This window comes from Choloepus didactylus, chromosome 7 (assembly GCF_015220235.1).
Source record: "Choloepus didactylus isolate mChoDid1 chromosome 7, mChoDid1.pri, whole genome shotgun sequence".
In the NCBI taxonomy this organism is placed as follows: Eukaryota; Metazoa; Chordata; class Mammalia; order Pilosa; family Megalonychidae; genus Choloepus; species Choloepus didactylus.
The window spans coordinates 64525360-64543104 of NC_051313.1; the positions used below are offsets into that span (position 1 = coordinate 64525360).

A 17745-nucleotide genomic window follows, 5' to 3' on the forward strand; every position below is an offset into this window, starting at 1 on the left:
CAGTTCACTAAAATGCATCAAATGAATTTAAAATGTGATTCAAAGTGGCTGGAATTAGACAACGCAAAATATCAACATGCAATTTTTGAAAGGAGACTAAAATTATTTTCAGAAAGTACCACCTCAGGCACATTTAGTGAGTTTTGCTAGAGGCATGGGGGAATGAAAAAGCCTCCAGGGGATTTTTGTCTTTCTTTAGTCAGATGGTCTCTAAAACAGCACCCTGAACAAACCACACTCTTCCATCAAATATATATATATATATATATATATATATATATGTATGTATGTGTATATATATATATATATATATATTAATAATCTCAAAACAAAAGGCAGAGTTCCTAAAAGTTAGGAAATTGAATGATTTTTTTGCTATTGTTTTCATACTAAATAGGAACATGAAAGAAATCTTTCACTCAGCAGCTGCATCTGATTTAATATGAGGTTCCCAAAAGAGGAGTGAACAGGATGTGATGAGGAGCAGTTAAACATGGAAGCTAATATTTTGTGAGGCATCTGGTCCTGTTCCACCACCTAGAAATCTAAGAATCAAATTAACAGATTCAATTCTGCCAAAGTTATCAAATTATTGTCAAAAGGATTTTGCAAACCAGGCTCCTCCTTTCCAACATCTGCTCTCCCCATCCAGTGAAGGACCAAAGATGACCATCTATTTGATTTGTTGAGGTGGTAAATTTTACCAGTTGCGGCTAGGCTGAATATTGCACTTTTTATAATAAAAGGCTTCAGTTATTGGAATCAGTCAATAGAGAATGCTAATAAACAAGTGCACCTTTAGGTCCATATAGAGACTTAAAACATACAAGTATATCAGCTAGTTTGTCAAATAAAAGCAGTATTTTGTGGGGGTTTTTGGCCATGAATGGAAAAGTAACAAGTGTTAACCTGATGTTATTCTCAGAGCCTTTTAATCAGCTTGAGGAGTATAATTTAATCCTAGGAAATTTGCAGAGGTCACTGCCAAGGACTACTGCCCATCTTTGCTATACTATTGGAATCAGATGGAAAAATGCTGGGCAAAATCTGTCAGGCAAAAAAGCTGAAATGAAAAGTTGCCAGGGACTTCACTTGCCAAGGTCTTCCAAGAGTTAAGGAATTAACAGACATTTATTTGTCTGGGATTAGGGGTGCTTTGACATTTTCATATAGAAATTCCTATTTCTATAGGAAATAGAAATTTCCCATGTAACCAAAACGAAAGCTGGAGTTCCAGTGTGCAACAACTGTACCGGGTTCAAAGACAATCGACTGGAACCTGACCAGTGAAGATGTGGCTTGTGTAGCTCAAATTTATGATGGTGCATCTGCTGTGAGTGGTGTCTTGAATGGAGGCCAGGAACTCTTCCGTCAGCCACATCCATATGCTATGCATGTGTTCACTGCTACGCACATTTTTTAAATTTAGCTCTTGTGGGTACATGTTCTACACTTTCCCCTGTATGTGATTTTTTAAAATATGCTTTATAAAATATACACAATCTTTTCAAAGTCTTTGCTGACTCACTGAGGGTTCTTTTGAATGTTTTCCTTTCCACAGCCTCAAGTTAAGTAGTCAAAAGTATACAACTAAAGCTACCCTTAGACTACTAAGATTCAAACCTACTGCTTAGTTTAAAATAGCTATTACATGATGACCTAACAGAAATTGGTGAGGAAAAACAGAGAGAAAATCATCCTGGCCAATCTGGACCAACTTAGGTGTCAGTCTTCCCAGCATGTTTTATTTTAAAGTTTAGCCCAAAGGAACAACACGGGTTTCAAGATCACAGCTATCAGTATGACTGTCTAGAAAGCATCTCCTCTGAGCCTGTGATTTAAGAGACAGAGACTTAGACATTTCTGGTTTAAAAATTCAAGCAGCTATGTTATCCAATAGATTGACTTCTGGTGCTCTTTTTCTAAATGCTGAGTAGTGAATTCAAATCGTCATCTGGGTCAGACATTCCCAGAACTAAGATTGGGAAATCTAATCTCTGGCTTTCCTGGAGGCCTGGGTTTTCAGTCAGGTGACATTTACTGATTAAATTTTATCATCTTCTTTGCACTTCAAAAAACAATGAGGCATCATTACTGTGGATGTTTATAAATATGTTCTTACTTAGCATCTAAATGCACACTTTCAGAATGTTCAATCTGCGTATCATTTGACCCTGAAATCAAAGTAATATTTTTCTTCACAGAGAAGATGGATACCCACACTTTCATGTTACTGTACATAAATTCTTGAGGGGCAGGACTGTGCTTTCTTTCATTTTGATTTTTACTCTCTTCTCTTTTTATCTTATCTTGTTCTCTCCATAGTTTCTACAGTTCCACGCACACACAGAGTTTTCTTAATTGGCTGAATTTCCCTCTTCTCTCATTTCCAAACTTAACATTTGAGAAGCAATATTGACAGCTTCAGAAGTACTTTTCTCCTAATTTTAGAAATCATTTTAAAAATACATCAATAATATAATGTGAAATGCAGAATTTATATTTTTAATATGTCTTTGCTTCTTTGCTTTGGGGCACCCTTTAAAAGACAAACTACATCAAGCTTTTCAAAGAAATTGGAAGTGTGTTATTGGAAAAGTTCACAGTTACTTTTAGAGTGGGTGACAGCAAGAATAACGGGATGACAGTAACATAATCGATAAATTCAGTAAACTCAACCTGTAAAATAAGCCAATTTGGGACATCATCTGGGACAAAACATCTAAATATTTCACTATTGGCCAATTATTTTAGCACCATGTGGCCAATCATGAATTAAAGGAGAAGAAAAATACCCTCCGAGAAATGGCTTTGTAAGGCATCATTCTAAAAGTCTTCCCGCTATGCAATTCAACTGATATCTTTAGGTTGAAGATATTAATCTAATACCTTCAGTGCACTTTATTAAATGATAAAGAGGAAAAACCATTAAGGGATTTTACCCAAGGCTGGGAGCCACTGAGGACTCAGGTCCCAAGGCTGGATTTTGCACAATACTCACTTGATGAATCTTTTTTAAACTGACTCTCTAAACACAACCATTTTCAAAGAAGCATTCAGAGTGGTGTGGAACTTCACATGGTTGACTAAAAGTAAATTCCTGTAGGGTCTAGTGATTCTTCCCAAATTCTTTTCCTGCCTTCTACATAAACCTATGGTGCTCACATTAACAGCCTTAGTCATCTTCTCTGGTCTTGAAAAGAGCATTAGTGTTGGGCATTTCATTAAGATGGAGGGTTATAAACTCAGTTATGAGTTCATTTGAAAATCTTGGCTAGAAGGAAGCCATTCAGTTTCTTCAAGTATCCTCACACACTTAGTCTTATTTCACATCAGGCTAAAAATTATCCTTCCTTCCTTCTCCTAGCAAGGGAGGACCACTATTATTACTTAGTGCTAGCTTTTCCCTGTGAGTGCTCCATCTCCAATCCCATCTGTCATTCACTAAGTCATGCCTCTTCTCCCTCCTATATTGCTCTCATCCATCCTCTTATCTCTATGTCCACTGCCACTAGCTTATTTCACACCTTCCTCACCCTGGATTATACCAAGACCCTGACTCTGCCCCCAGCCTGCATCTCTAGTTCACTTTCCACAAAGGATATCTTTTTTTATTCAGTTTTATTGAGATACATTCACATACCGTACAGTCATCCATGGTGTACAATCAACTGTTCACAGTACCATTGCATAGTTGTGCATTCACCACCCCAATCTATTTTTGAACATTTTCCTTATACCAGAAAGAATCAGAATAAGAATAAAAAATAAAAGTAAAAAGGAACACCCAAATAATCCCCCCCCATCCCACCCTATTTTTCATTTAGTTTTTGTCCCCATTTATCTACTCATCCATCCATACACTGGATAAAGGGAATATGATCCACAAGATTTTCACAATCACATTGTCACCCCTTGTAAGCTACATTGCTATACAATCATCTTCAAGAGTCAAGGCTACTGGGTTGGAGTTTGGTAGTTTCAGGTATTTACTTCTAGCTATTCCAATACACTAAAACCTAAAAAATGTTAACTATACAGTGCGTAAGAATGTCCACCAGAGTGACTTCTCAACTCCATTTGAAATCTCTCAGCCACTGAAGCTTTATTTCATTTCATTTTGCATCCCCCTTTTGGTCAAGAAGATGTGCTCAATCCCACAATGCCAGGTCCAGATTCATCCCTGGGAGTCATATCCTGTGCTGCCAGGGAGATAGACACCCCTGGGAGTCAGGCCCCATGTAGTGGGGAGGGCAGTGAGATCATCTGCCAAGGTGGCTTAGTTAGAGAGAGAGGACCACATCTGAGCAACAAAGAAGCACTCAGGGGGAGACTCTTAGGGACAATTATAAGCATGTTTAGCCTCTCCTTTGCAGTAACAAGCTTCATAGGAGCAAGCCCCAAGACAGAGGGTTCAGCATGTCAAGCTGTCAATCCCATATGTTTGTGAGAACATCAGCAACAATCCAGGTGAGAAAGTCCAACACCTCTGCATCCTCCCCCAGCTTCCACAGAGGATATTTTTAACTTTTAATTATGTAATAATTTTAGACTTAGAGGAGTTGAAAAAGGTAGAGTTCCTGTAAACTGTCATCCGGCTTTCCCTAATGTTAATCTCTTACATGACCATCATTTAATTCTTGAAGTATTTTTTTAACCAAAATCTGATTGCCATTTCTTATCTTAGAATCCTCCCTTGGGTCCTTAACACCCTCAAGATAAATGCATACCCCTTGGCTTGGCTGCAACACCCTCAGTGATCTCATCCCACCTTCAGCTTCAACTTCCACAGCTTTTCTTTCTCAGCCCTGCACACTTTCTGTGGGAAACTACACACAGTTGCCTGAATTTGCTTTCCTTCTCCTGGATCTTTACACATGCTGATTTTCCTCTCCCTTGGATGCCCTTCATGCTGTTCTCTGTCTCCACATACCAAGTCTTCCAGTTTTTCACTTGACTAATGCCTACTTGGCCTTTAAGACTCAGTGCCGCTCTGTTCTCTGACTCTCTTGGTACTTTTGGTTGGGCATTTGCTTATCATAGTATTTGTCACACTTTCTTGTCATTTCTGCTCAACAGAGTCTCTCCTCCACTAGACTGTATGCTCCAATATCTGGGACATTAGCTAACACATATGAGTTTTCATCATATATAGAGCACGGATGACCAAGCTACAGCCCACAGGCCAAATTCCACCCACCACTTTGTAAATAAAGTTTTATTGGAACACAGCTATGCTCATTCATTTATGAATTGTCTATGGCTGCTTTTTCACTACAATGGCAGAATTGAGTCATTGTGACAAAGGCCCTATGGTCTTGAAAGTGTAAAATGTTTACTCACTCTCCCTTTTCAGAAAAAGTTTGCTGTCCCCTGGTCTAGTGGATGCATCGAGAATCAACTGTATTTTATATCTGATCATCAAGTGTGATGTGTGTTAGAAATCAATGAATTTTGTTTAAAAGAGACTTTTTTCAGTCATCAATCATTATCATCACCATATATTAAAAGGTGGTATTTGGCAAAGATGTTTTAAAATAACAATTTCCAAAGGTGGAAAGTGTGAAAGGAAACAATCATTTTCACACACTGCTGGTGTGAGTATAAATTAGTACAGTATTTCTGGAGGGCAATTTGAAAATATGTTTCAAAAGCATTAAAATTGTGGATAACATTTGTTCCAGAAATTCCACTTCTAGGAATTTACCCTAAGGAGTAATCAGAGATACATACAAAGATTTATGTATTACCTCGCTCACTGGCATATCATTTATAATATGGGGAAATTACACCAGCTAAATGTCAACTAAATAGTTATCAGAAGAAAAAACAATTATATTATTTCCACACCCTTGTAAATTAATGTAGCCATTACAAATCATACTTAAAAAAATACTTATTAATATATGGAAATGTAGCCAAGAAGTTAAGAATTAACAAATGATTATGATTACTGAGTCATTATATAGATATTTTTTCTTACTTTCTAGTATATTAGAACATCCAGTAGGAAATACATGAAATTACTGAACTGTAATCCAGCTTCCTTGATCTTTGGTAATATTGTATATCTATATAATCTTTTTCTTGTGATTGTAAAAACTTTGTGACTGACCTTGTTTGTACCCTTAGCCTATTTTTCAATTTTAGAGCCTTATGATCACAAAAGACAGCCCCTAATGTTTATTAGTGAAGGAACTTGAGTCAGACCAGAACTAATCCACCCCAATTCCTAAACTGTCTTACTAGATGAAGCTGGGTCTAACCAAAATTGGCCCACCTGACATGCATAGTAACTTAAACTCTAATGCATAACTGACCTATACCTCATCATAACACTAAAAATCATACCCTTCATCATATTAAGGTCACCATTTTCTTACATATGTTCTCTGACAAAGCATGTAATCAATTTGCACATGCTCAATAATTAGATCATCTCTAACTGTCATCTCGAACCATTATACTCATTATCCTAAAACCTGCCCATATTTTGACAATATAAAACTATCAGAGTTATGGCAGCTTGGGGAGACAGATTTTTAGGCTGATAGGCCATCTGATCTCTTGCTTCATGCTTAGCAATAAACTCTTTCACTCTCTGAAACTCTGGTGTCAAAGCTTGGCAGTTGTGTACATGGAGCAGAGAACCCCACTTTGATCGGGATCAGAAATGCTCACAACATATTATTAATTGGGAAAATTAAGTTGTTAAACTGAAAGTATAGTACGATGACATTTTGCTTTTTAAAATATATGTGATATATATACAGAAACAAACAAAAAGACTGAAAGGGAACATGCCAAAAGGCTATCTAACAAGTGTTATCTCTATTATGTCTGATATTTGCTCTCTTCATTGATCATTTCTGAATTGTCTACAATAATTTCTATATTGACTTAGCAATTGAAATTTTTTTAGAAGGAAAAATGTGCAATTCACCCATTCCCTGTGATTCAAAAGGGTTTTCACACTTTTTTACATTATAGAATTTCAAATAAAGAAGGCAAAATCAGAGATGCTTTGTGTGAATTGAATCAGGGGCTCAAAAATGCTTTCTTCCCTGAACCGTCAACTTACTACCCCAAGGGACTCAATATGGCTCAGCTGGAACTCTGGACCAGGAGAAGGAAAAGTGCTCACTTGGTCATATCAATATTGAGATAATTTATGGCCTGAGGTCAACTACAAACAGGTTTGAATGAAAACCAGTGTCAAATATTGACATCTATAAACTTTGGGGAGTGCAGGGAATGGGATAAGTTTTCCATATAATTTCAAGTAACCAGTTTCATTGACTTTTTTTCTCACTTTCAACTGGATATTAGGCATCATAGAGATGCATTATTTAAGAACAGCCTCACATATAGTTGGGCCAAATAACTGTAATAAATAACTTCAGTGTGTGCTGTGTGAGGTGAGGTGGGGGGGAGGGGAGAAAGAAGAAATTATGTGTGCAGAAGGAAACTTCCCAATTGGTATGACCGTGGAATTAGGTTCTATGTCCAGTGGAACTAGGTTTTAGGCCCATGGGTGATTTGTATAGCCTTTATAAAAGATTTCTGGTTGAATAGTTGGTCAATAGTTTCCAGATCCCTCAAGTACTTCCTTATTTATCCCAAATCCACTCCCTACCTCTCCAGACATGCTTACGCAGTGCCTCTCACCCCTGTTCCTTGATATACTCTTCCTATTTCTCCACTTCTCTACTTTCTGGTTTTAAACTGTGGCCTTCTGATCCTTAAGAGCAGGATTTCTCAAAATGGGGTCCAAGCATCAGATTCACCTGATGAGCTTGTTAAAAAAGCAGTTCCCCAGACCTACAAAGGAAGAATCTCTGAGGCCCCAGGACCAAGCATCTTAAAACTACCATATTAAAATCTGAGAACCCCTGAGTCAATGAGTACTAACATTTCCAGGTAGATATCTACACTTTTTACGGAGGCTTTGAGGAGATAAAATGACTTACCTTCAAAACATATATGTAAAGGCTAGATTTTCAAGGACTGGTAAGGAATATTTTTTTAGGAAAGGGGTGATACCTTTTGGCTTACCACCCCTTCAAGTCACATCTGCTCTGCCTTCAGGTAAGAAACGCTTGTCTCCGATGCACAGAGACTATTATCACCTCATAAGAGAACGGGGCGGAAAGGGGATTAAATAGTAAAGTCATATTAACTAAGAATTTTGCACTCTTGGGTACTTGAATATTTAACTTTTTTTCTTGTTTTAAGCCCTAAAAGTATCAATTCTAAGTTCCATGAGGATTATTTTTAAATTTTCAATCGTACTTCCATATTTTTAAACTTTTTCTTTAATCAATCCACCCTTCAAAAAATATCATTTGATTGAAATAATACCTTGACTGGAATCCTGATTGGGGTTTTGTCTTTAAAATGTGATTTGAATGAATGTGTCATTCTCTGGGAAACGGCATGTCATTTAAGTTTGGGGAAGCAGTATCCTTGTTTCTTCAGTCTTGATTCTTCATTTTCTTCAGCAGTGGGCAAAAGCAGATCTTTTCTGAGGGGAAAAAACCTATCTTTCATTTTCCTTTCATATGCATGCATAGTTACCTCAATTTCAAGTGCAGTAATTACAAGTCTGCAACTATATTCTCTGTGTCAGTCTACACTTCTGGAAGAGAAGAAAGTTGAACATATCATAATGCCACATTATTTTAAATTGCCTATCTACCCTGCCGATTCCATTAAACATTCAACTGCTGCACAATAACCTTTATCCAGCCACCATCTTACTTATTCTCAACTGTTTCAAAGGTGATCTATTGCTCTTCATGAATATAATGGTTGACAAGGTACAGACTGCTGCATTTGATCTTAATAGGAGCTGAAAGATATTCATCAGACTGGAGCCTCTCCAAGGTTCTGCAGTCGATAACAAAATTCTGAAATGCTACCTTGGAAAGACTAAAGATTGACATGCTCAAGGCTATTCCCATTTTCTTGGTTCAGAGGACTTTTTCAGTATTGCTCTGACAGAAACATCTCTGCAAATGAGGGTATCCTAAAAGCTTTGCCTAATAAACTGTTAAGCTTCCAGGCCCCCAGGTCAGGCTGAAGCACTCCAGTTTCTGTTGCCATTTAAATGTGGATGAGCTACAATGGGAGCTTTAGCCATTCATTTCCTGAGTTAAAAATTCATCCTTGCTGATAACACTGCTTAAACAGGGTTCTGCTTGTGTGAGTGTGTGTGTGTGTGTGTGTGTATGCTTTGGGTGTAATTATGTGTGTGTGGTGGAGTGGGGATGTGCATTTGATCAATAAAAGGATGGCATTAAAAAGGGAATGAAGATACCCAAACATTGTTTAAATCAAATGTTATAACAAATAGGAATTTAATACATTATAGTGCCCATGACATTTTAAGTACATGATGCAGGATATGTGGTGCGTGTGTGCACGTACGTGCATGAATTTTTAAACATGAATTGTTTAAAAGTCCAGACATCTAACACAAACAAATAATTTTTTGGTCTTCCATTAGGAAAAAGAAAGACAGTTTTGTGTTTGCTTTGTCCCTGGATGTATATATTGTTAATCTTTTTTTTTTAATTTATTTATCTTTTTTGGAGTTTCAAGCCCTTTATATACTGTGATCAAGTCTTAGAAAATTCTGGAAAAGTGGGAGCAATTAGTGCTATAATATGTATGTTCAATCAAAACTAAGATTTTCAAGGATTTCCATGACTTACTAAAATTATGGGGAGTCAGAACGTGAGGAGGAGGAGAGGTGGGAGTGGTAATAGTGGGGAACTTGGAACTCCTAACTCTTCTTTGAGTGCTTTAGCCACTGTAGTCTAATATATACCTGACAGCAATAGCCCCCAAACTTTGAGATAACTTACCCAATAAATAACTTTCAAATAGGACTTAATGTACAACTGACAGTCAAGATGCTGGGCCAAGACCAACAAGATTAAATTTAGTGGGATACAAAATCCTACATTTGGTTTCAAAAATTCAATTAAACAAATATAGAATGGAAGGGGGTTGACTAGCCTGCAGTTCATTGCAGGTATATCCGAGACTGCAGTTGTGTTCACAGCTATCACTGCACCACTGTGGCTCTCTAATGCCAGTGCCGCCTCTGGCTCGCCGAGCTCCAGCCAAAGGAGAAAGGGGGTAGGAAAGGAGGTCTACATACCATGGCTCCTACAAAGCAGACAGCTTGCAAATCCAAGGGCGGTAAAACACCCAGGAAGCAAATGGCTACAAAAGCTGCTCGCAAGAGTGTGCCCTCTACTGGAGGGGTGAAGAAACCTCATCGTTACAGGCCTGGTACTGTGCAACTCCGTGAAATTAGACGTTATCAGAAGGCCACTGAACTTCTGATTCGCAAACTTCCCTTCCAGCGTCTGGTGCGAGAAATTGCTCAGGACTTCAAAACAGATCTGCGCTTCCAGAGCACAGCAACTGTTGCTTTGCAGGAAGCAAGTGAGGCTTATCTGGTTGGACTTTTTGAGGACACCAAACCTGCATGCTATCAATGCCAAATGTGTAATTATGCCAAAAGACATCCAGCTAGCATGCTGCATATGCAGAGAACTTGCTTAAGAATCCACTTTGATGAGAAACATTTCATTCTCAAACAAAAAAATGTTTTCCCTTATTCCTGTTATTTGTAGTTCTTAGATATTTTTTGCCCCTTGGGGTCAAAAGGTACTTAAGTATATGATTGTGAATGGAAAAATAGGGGACAGAAATCAGCTATTGGCAGTTTTTCCATTTTCATTTGTGTGTGAATTTTTAATATAAATCAGGGTATGCTAGTTTGGTATACATTATGTCCCACCAAAAGCCATATTCTTTGATGCAGTCTTGTGGGGGCAGACATATTAGTGTTGATTAGATTGTAATTCTTTGATTGAGTGTTTCCATGGAGATGCAACCCACCCAACTATAGGTGATAACTCTGATTAATTTCTATGGAGGTGTGGCCCCGTGCATTCAGCATGGGCTTTGATTAGTTTACTAGAGCACTATATAAGCTCAGGCAGACGGAGCAAGCTCACTGTAGTTAAGATAGACATTTTGAAGATGGCCATTGGAAGCTGATGCAGACATTTTGGAGAACTCCATTTTGAAACGCAACCTGGGAGCAAGCAGACACCAGCCACGTGCCTTCCCAGCTAACAGGGGTTTTCCGGATGCCATTGGCCATCCTCCAGTGAAGGTACCCGATTGCTGTGTTACCTTGGACACTTTATAGCCTTAAAAACCGTAATTGTGTAACCAAATAAACCCCTTTTTATAAAAGCCAATCCATTTCTGGTGTTTTGCATTCTGGCAGCATTAGCAAACTGTAACAGATTTTGGTACCAGAGAAGTGGGGTGCTGCTGAGTTTGCAAATGCCAAACATGTTGGAATGTCTTTTTAAATGGATAAGGGGAAGATTCTGGGAGAATTGTGAGGAACTTGATAGAAAAGGCCTAGACTGCTTTGTAGAGACTTTTAGTAGAAATATGGACCCTAAAGATACTTCCGACAAGGCCTTGAACAGAAATGATGAATGTGTTGTTGCAAACTGGAAAAACAGTAATCCTTGTTTTAAAGTGGCAGAGAATTTGGCAAAATTGAGTCCTGGTGTCACATGGAAGGAAGAATTTGAGAGCAACAAGCTGGTATACTTGGCTGATGAGATTTCAAAACTAAAAAGTTGTGGATATAGCATGGCTTCTCCTTGCAGCTTATTGTAAAATGCAAGCAGAGAGAGATAAACCTAGAACTGAACTCTTGGGTTCAAAGAAACCAGAAACTGATGGCTTGGAAAATTCCAGACTTCCAGGGGGTGGAACCCCAGAAGCTACACCCCAACTTGAGGATTTAACCAAACATGGAAACCAGCCACCATTTTAGTACAAGCCAGGATTGGAGATGGAGTTATTCAGAAAGGATTTGTGGAAAGTCCTATTGTCTGATGGCTTTGACCCCTGTGTGCTTCATGCGAAGCCAACAGAATTTTTGCGAGATCTTTATAGACAGAGCTGCTGCCGGTCTGGACTGGAGTAGACAGACAAGGAACAAATTGAAGGAGAAAATTCTTCAAAGACAGAGCCACAGAGGTTGAGGTCTGGAGTCAAAAGGTCTTGGGCTGGGAGAACAGAGTGGCCCACATGCATGGAAAGGGTGAGTTTGCCCCGGAGGTCGAGGGTGGGCCTTCCACCTCAATGTTCAGGAAGAGTGCTATCACCCCAGGCCTCAGAGAGGCTGGAGCACATTCCTCAGGGATTGGGGAGAGCCTGGCCATCACCCCACTGTTCAGAGAGGGGATATCCTTTGCCCCAGAGAGGCAGAGTCCATGTGGAACCCTGGTGTTTGAGGAGGGTGGGGCCAAGAAGAAGGTGGTCTCCCCAGTGTGTGGATATGTTGGAGCACTCATCCCAGTGTTTGGAGAGAAAAGGGCTACTGCGTAAGCCTTTGAAAAATGTGGGACTGCTGCTTTCTCAAGCCCCAAGGATACAACATCATTCTATAAATGACTCTCAGACTTTGAAATCTAATGGAGTTTTCCCTGTGGGTTTTAGGAATTGTTTTGGTCTCTTAAACCCTGTTTTCCTTTCAGTTTCTCCTTCTAGCAATGGAAATGTATACCCTATGACTGTTCCTCCTTTGTATGTTGGAAGCAGATAACTTGTTCTAAGTTTCACAGGTACAAAGCCAGAGGGGAATTTTGCTTTTGTACAGACCGTGCCTGTAACTGATTTTGATGGGATCTTGTACATACCTATTGTTAAATAACTTAAGTTTCTGTGATATTGTAATGAAATGAATGTATTTGGTATTTGGAAAGAATATGTCTTTTGGGGTCCAGGGGGTGGAATGTGCTAGTTTGGATATATTATATCCTTCCAAAAGCCATATTCTCCAATGAAATCTTGTGGGGGCAGACATATTAGTGTTGATTAGATTGTAATTCTTTGATTGAGTGTTTCCATGGAGATGCAATCCACCCAACTACAGGTGATAACTCTGATTAGATAATTTCCATGGAGGTGTGGCCCCACCCATTCAGCATGGGCTTTGATTAGTTTACTAGAGCACTGTATAAGCTCAGACAGAAGGAGCAAGCTCACTGTAGCTAAGACAGACATTTTGAAGATGGCCATTAGAAGCTGATGCAGACATTTTGGAGAACTCCATTTTGAAAGCAACCTGGGAGCAAGCAGATGCCAGCCACATGCCTTCCCAGCTAACAGAGGTTTTCCGTACACCATTGGCCATCCTCCAGTGAAGGTACCAATTGTTGATGCATTACCTTGGACACTTTATGGACTTAAGGACTGTAACTGTGTAACCAAATAAACCCCCTATTATGAAAGCCAATCCATTTCTGGTGTTTTGCATTCCGGCAGCATTAGCAAACTGGAACAGTGGGGATGTAAAGCATTAATGTAAGTCAAAATATTTCACTGAACAAGTTTTAACAGTTCAACTGTTAATAATTATCAATAAACCTGTTTAATTTTTCTGAATAATACCAGCATTTGGATTTTAAAGAGAAAAAAAAACAAGTAAATTTCTTATTTGTGGCAACTAAATGGTGTTTGTAGCATTTTTATCATACAGTGGATTCCATCCATCAATTCACTATACTTTTCTGAGTTGTCCTATACACAAGTACATGTTTTTAATGTTGTCTGTCTTCTGTAAGCTGTTCCTGCAAGTTTGCTATTAAAATACATTAAACCATATATAAAAAAGAATATCCAAGACTTAAAATTGACCACAACCTTAATATAAATGAATAATAATAATGAGATGGTGGGAACTTACCTTTTTACAGCAATCTACAGTTGACAAAGCACTTTTACATATATTACCTCATTTGATCCTCCCAAAGATGTTGTGAAATATGTGTTTTAATCCCTATGTATAGACTCAGAAAACCAAAGTTAGGAAAGATTAAGAGCCTGCTTCTGAATAACACATCTGGAAACTGAGAGGTCTGTAAACCCGAAGACAGGACAGGTAACTAATTTTTTTAGTACCTACTATGTGCTGAACCCTTTAAATGTATTATCTCACTTAAATCTAAAACAATGCTATAACAAGGCAATTGTTGATTCCATTTTTAAAGGAAAAAATTGAGGTTCATATACTTGCTTAGAACCATAGTAATAAGTGGTTGAAGTGGGTCAAATGGTGCCCCTCGAAGATATCATCACATCAGGTCCTAATCCTTGGAACCTGGGAATGTGACCTTATTTGGAAAAAGAGTCTTTGCAGATTAAGTTAAGGATCTTTCCATGAAGAGATAACCTGAATAGATGAGGTGGCCCTAAATGCCATCACAAGTGTCCTTATAGGAGAAGGGACAAGGAAGATGCTATACCACACACACAGAGGGAAGGGGGTGTGATGAAGGCAGAGCAGAGAGGGATGCAGCCACAAGCCAAGGAATGCCAGGAAACACCAGACACTGGAAGAGGCAATGAATGGATTCTCCCCAGAGCCTCCACATGGAAAACAGCCCTGCCGACACATTGAATTATGTGGCCCCCAGAATTAGGAAAGAATAAATTTGTTCTTTTGAGCCATTGATTTTGTGGTAATTTGTTACAACAGCTCCAGGAAAATAATACAATGCTGTTGTCAGAATTAAAACCTATGTTGGTTAGACTGAAAAATCCATGTTCTTTTCATTCCGGAGATGTAGAGAAAGAAGATTGTGGTGAAGGCAGGGGGAGGAGAAAGGTTGGGGAAGAGAAATAAGGCTAAAAACCATCTTCAAGTAGGATATCCAGGTTGGAAAAATGGAAAACAGCACTTTACACTGCCATCAAAACAAATGAATCCTCCCAAACTGTAACTGTAAGAAAGAGAAACAAGACCCAGAAAGATGAAGTTCAAATACAACGAGCCAATCTCAAATTCAGTATGCCTTCAATAAGTTCATATAATTTTAAAACCGAAGGAGAAGAGCAAATTAGCAAGAACTGAGGGGAGAAACTCAAATGGAAACAACTCCTATAAGCAATGTCACACAGGCAAGTGTAAATGACCATGCTCATGATTTAAAAAGAGACCTAAGAGGAAATGACAATTGTAAAAATATATGTCACTGTACTAAAAGGTGCCATGAATACTGGGACCACTATAGAGGAACTAAAATATCACCTCTAAGAAGAACACTTGGGGCAGGATAAAGAACTAGTCATGCATGAAAGGTGCCCTCACGGCCACTCCTGATCAGAGCAAAATTGCACAGACAGATGTTAATGTGAGAAAAGCTGATGAATTTTAAAGAATTATTTTAATGTAGAAAGAGGTCCAAACCAAGGCACATGATTAGACTTGTTTTGTTTATTAGCAGTCTCAACCAGACTAATAGGAAAGAAGTTACAAAAATCCATTTGGCTCAAAAAAAGGAAAAAATTTTAAACAGGATTTTTCAACAACGAAATGAGCCCCCTTGTGTGGCAGTGACCTCCCCATTACAAGAAATATGTCAGCAGGGGCTAGGTGACCATCTATCAAAGATACTAGAAATGAGATTTCAGCATCTCAAAGTTTTAAGGTGACTTCTCACTCTAGGAAACTTTGATTTTAAAAAAATAAATAAATTATAAATAACAATTCATAAAAACATTTGAAAGACAACCAATTCTGATGATGAATGTTTCTCTAAAGAGAATTAAGATATAATTTTAAGTGTGAATGTTTAGTTTACCTTAAAACACAATGGTGGCCAATCAGAATTCTCAAATGGATATATAGTTAGCATATTTTGATGAAATTTAACATGTAGGTAAACATCAAATAGCTATTTGACTACACTGATGGAATCCACATTTTATAAGACTTCTTGGCTAGTAGAACCCAAATATTCAGCGAAGTAGCAGAAGCAGATGGGGATTTGTCGACAGGGTTAAAGGCACCACTTGCAAGTTGTGACTCTTGACAAGGCATTCAACCCCACTGAGCCTCATTGCCCTCAATATTAAATGGGGATAATAACAGCCATCCTAACTCATCAGTGGTTGTAAAAATCTCAGAGAAAATGAGTATGAAAGTGCCTTGTAAACAGTGATATGTATACCTGATTGAGTATTATCAGGACTTCAAATCCCTCTGCTTAATTATCTCATTATCCTTTGATAACCAAAATAAGACCTTATAATGGGAAGCAGACCCTGAGACAAAGATTTGGATGCAAGTTGCTTATTTGGGCAATGATCCCAGGAAGCTCTACTAGGAGCATCAGTTTGGGTTGAAGTCTACTCCCAGGACAGTAGCTCCCCATGCTTCTGACCTGCCCCAGGCTAGGCTGAGCATGCTCCAGCAGACAGAGAAAGCCCACTGGCCAAGAGTCACAAGCATTGGCAGAAGTCATTGGGTTTGTAAGCTCAGGAATGGGGAGACCAGGGAAATGTGCAAGGCACCAGCAATATCCACTCCATGTCCTTATTTTCATTGGAGAAAACTAAGGCACAAAGATGTTTTAATGTAAATATACAATTGCGAATCAAAGACATGAAGCTAGTGAATTACTCTATCACAAACACTGTCAAGTTTCACCTTATGTGTACCGATTCAACAAAAGTTTTTGATTTTCTTAAAAGTTGTGCAAACAGTATGACCATATTTTGATATTTTTTATAGCAAAGGAACATTGAATTGTGAAATGTGGAGATAGCAGTGTAAAACCACAATTAAAATAAAAATGAATGAGAAAAAAGAAGACAAATATTTGTAAGTAAGGTAAAAGGGCACCAGTGATCCAATTTAAGATGGCCGTTTTCTTAGTTTGCCAGAGCTGCCAATCACAAATATCACAAACTGGTTTTGACTTAACAACAGGTACTTATTGTCTCACAGTTTTGAGGCTAGAAGAAATCCAAAATCAAAATATTTCCTTTTTCCCAGAGTCCACAGAGTTCTGGTGCTGACTGGCAGCAAAACTTGGGTTCCTTGGCTTGTATCTCTGCCTCCCATCACATGGTGACATCCTCTACTTTCTGGCTTCTGAGCTTTTGGGTTCTCTTTATAAGGCTTCCAGTAATATGGATTAAGATCCACAGTCATTTAGTTGGGCCACACCTTAACTAAAAACATCTTCAAAAGGTCCTATTTACAACGGGTTCACACTCACAGGGACTGGGATTAGGAACATGTGGTTCTTGAGGGCACATAATTCAGCCTACCATAATCATAAAAGTCTTTGGGAATCCTTGGAGGAGATGATTTCACCCATGTCTGTCTCTGCTGTTCTCTTTCCAAGCACATCTTTCATCACATGGTCCCGCAGAGCAGAGCTGTGCACTTTCCATGGGCCAGCCCTGACCTGCGTGAGACAGCATGCTAATCCTCACTTATCTCAGCTGTAAAGTGCATGATCTATCACAGCACTGGCCTGTCAGTCAGGCTTCTTAGCCATGTAAAGAGTGGGATTCAGTTCAGCAATCTACAGTGAGGTATGGGACCTGGGAGCTCCTTAGTTCTGAGCATTTTATGTCAATGACTTCCAGTGTGGCCTTTGAGCAATCATTTAACCTCCTTGGCTCAGTTAACCATATGGAAAATGAACATGATAATATCTCACAAGGGTATTGTGAGATTTTTCAATGTGTGTAAAGTACTTGGGAAATGAAAGGCTCTGGATGTGCCTAGCAATGCCATTAATCATGTGGCCAGTTGAGTTCAGGCAGCTAGGATGTTAACAGAACTCTTCACTTCTTAGATAATTTCACTGCAGTACCTCACAACTTATGAAGCTTAAA

At 38.7% G+C, this 17745-nt stretch overlaps 1 protein-coding gene and 1 pseudogene across 1 annotated transcript in view; one reads left to right on the top strand and one right to left on the bottom strand.

The window, feature by feature from the left end:
- The window catches only part of SPACA1 (sperm acrosome associated 1), a 122395-nt gene that overhangs the window by 78117 nt on the left and 26533 nt on the right, over positions 1–17745 (bottom strand). The window lies entirely within an intron of this gene.
- Positions 10170–10578, top strand: LOC119539598 (annotated as a pseudogene).